Here is a 2,738-nt window from a genome sequence, read left to right on the forward strand (position 1 = left end):
GATAGTCTGTGACCCAAAGTCTAATTTCTGTGAGGAAACTGCAATCTGATTTCCAGGTGGCTACCTTACAGATAATCTTAATGTATAACCTATTTACAGACAGGCACCTTCCACATTCTGACCTGCTGTGTTCATTACAATCACATGGCACCTGTGTTTCTCACACCGGAGTGTTCCTTGGGTAAGGGACCTATGTCAGTCTACACTACTAAACTCCCCCACAGTCTTTATCAAAGTCCTAAGACTGCAGAACCTGTTCAGAAAAATTATGGCTGATCAAAAGGTGAAGAAGCTGTTATTTAAGTATAATTCAGGTAGAAGGAAAACAGATAAATTATTACCAACCAAATGACAAGTACGCCAATGCGTGTGCCAAAATTCAAACTATGTAAACGCTAGGCCTCATCTCAGACCCAGGACAGACAGCTGAGATGCCTATTACTACATCAAAGCAAACTCTGACAGGTAGATTCTCCCAGCTGGACTGCCCACCTCCTAGCTGTTCTTCCCTATATAACCCAGCCATTTTGATTAGGCAGACGTTTTACTTTTTTGCCATTTTGGTCTCCTGACCTCCTGGTGTTGGTGGAGCCCACTTGTTCGTTTTCTGGCTGCCCAGACTCGAAATAATCACAAAGAAACTGTATCAATTAAAACATTAATTGGCCTGTTACTTAGGCATATTCCTGGCCAACTCTTATATCTTAAATTAACCCATTTCTACTAATCTGTGTACCACCACGTGGCTATGGCTTAACGGGTAAAGTCTCGTGTCTGTCTCCTTGGGCAGCTACATGGCATCTCTTTGACTCCACCTACTCTCTCCTTTTCTATCTGCTTGGCATTCCCACCTTGCCCTATTCCGCACTTCAATACACCCAAAGCAGATTCTTTATTCACAGCATACAGAGAGGAATCCCACATCATTTCGGCTCCTGGCTCTCCACTCTCCCCTCCTAGATATCATCACATGATTTGGTTCCATCTGCAGTCTTGTTCACTCTGGACTCTCCCAGATGTGTCTGCCTGTGCCTCTGGCTGTATTCTCCCTTATATCTACAATAAACCTTCCCCTCCAACATACCTAAGAGTAATCATGTCCTTTGTATTTCTTTGTTAACTCAGTAAGAACTTGTTTACATTCTGTTATATAAGTGGTTGAACTTCTGGACTTACTGTATCAGGAGCTCACAAAGCCATATGGCTGAGCAGAGGAACAAGGGAGGAAGATCCAGAGAGACAAAGCGAGACAGAAAGAGAATAAGTCAGGTATGTGAGGAAAGGAAACAAACAAGAAAGAGATAACTGCAACATGACACCGAGACAGAAAAGTGAGAGAAGACAGTCAATAATATAAAGTTGAAGTGCTCTGGACATGAACACAAAGGTAAGTAGTAATCTCTTAAAGGAAAAGGAACAATAGCTCATGTTAAAACTCACAAAACATGTATTCTCAAAGTAAAGGAAATATATATCTGGAAGATAGAGTTTATACAGGAATATACATGCATAAATATGTACATCAAACCTGCTGTATCTCTTAAGGTTGGCATTTCAAAAAGCTGCATAATCAGCCTGCAAGAAAATGCATCCTTTTAACATAAGTACATATTAAAATTAGTATCTTATTTCAGATATAAACTGATGTGGGATTCCCCTCTGTGTGCTATGAATATGTTTTATTACCATTAGTTAATAAAGAAGCTGCTTTGGCTTACAGCAGGGCAGAAAATAGCCAGGCTGGAAGGGATATATATAGAGAGAGAGAGTAGGCAGAATCAGGGAGACGTCATGCACCTGCCAAAGGAGATAGACACTGGAACCTTACCCAGTAAGCCATAGTCTCGTGTCTATACACAGATTAATAGAAATGGGTTAATTTAGCTAGCTAGGAATATGCCTAAACTATTGACCAAGCAATGTTGTAATTAATAGAGTTTCTGTATGATTACTCAGGTCTGTGTGGCCAGAAACAAACAAGCGGTCTCCTCCTAAAATAAACTTTATAAAATTTCTTTTCCATCCAGTGTACATTTTCTTATGAACTTGTCCTGGTCTTGTTTCTTTAGTTAAGAATGTAGTACCACCATGGCAGGATCACAACATACTAGAATGAACCAGACAACGTTTTTGTACCAATAGCTTTGGCATTGAGATGGGGCAGAGTCAGAATCAAGACTATCACCATTCCATGTACATTTCTATCCTATACCAATAGACGATCACTCTACCATGTAAATTTCTATCCTATACCAATAGAAGAGAATTTAATCTTAAGTTGTTAAAATTAAGTTACGTAAAACAAACTAGAGAACATAAATATTATTAAGTACTATAAGGTGATGACATGTACCATATAGCTGTCACTCACTGGAAAATTCTCATAATTTGTAAATTCTCTACTATAAATTGCCAAATTCTCTATTTTCTCATAATTTCAATTCATTCTTGTTCCATTCGTATAACCTATGAAAACAAGTAGCATGATGTGATCGCTCGTGATCAAGTTTTCTTTAGCCTTCTGTGAAAGACGTTCATGAGTCCTAAAATGTGTCATGAACAAAAAAAGTTTTATAAACCAATCTATTACCATATATCAGCATTCAAAAGCTGTGCATATTTAACAAGCAAAATTTGATGAGCACAAAACCCTCCACACCATCTACGTCATAATGTAGCCATCAATCCATAAGATTTCCTCCCTTCATTATTATCATCATTATTATTACTATTATTAT

Source organism: Microtus pennsylvanicus, chromosome 14 (genome assembly GCF_037038515.1).
Source record: "Microtus pennsylvanicus isolate mMicPen1 chromosome 14, mMicPen1.hap1, whole genome shotgun sequence".
NCBI lineage: Eukaryota > Metazoa > Chordata > Mammalia > Rodentia > Cricetidae > Microtus > Microtus pennsylvanicus.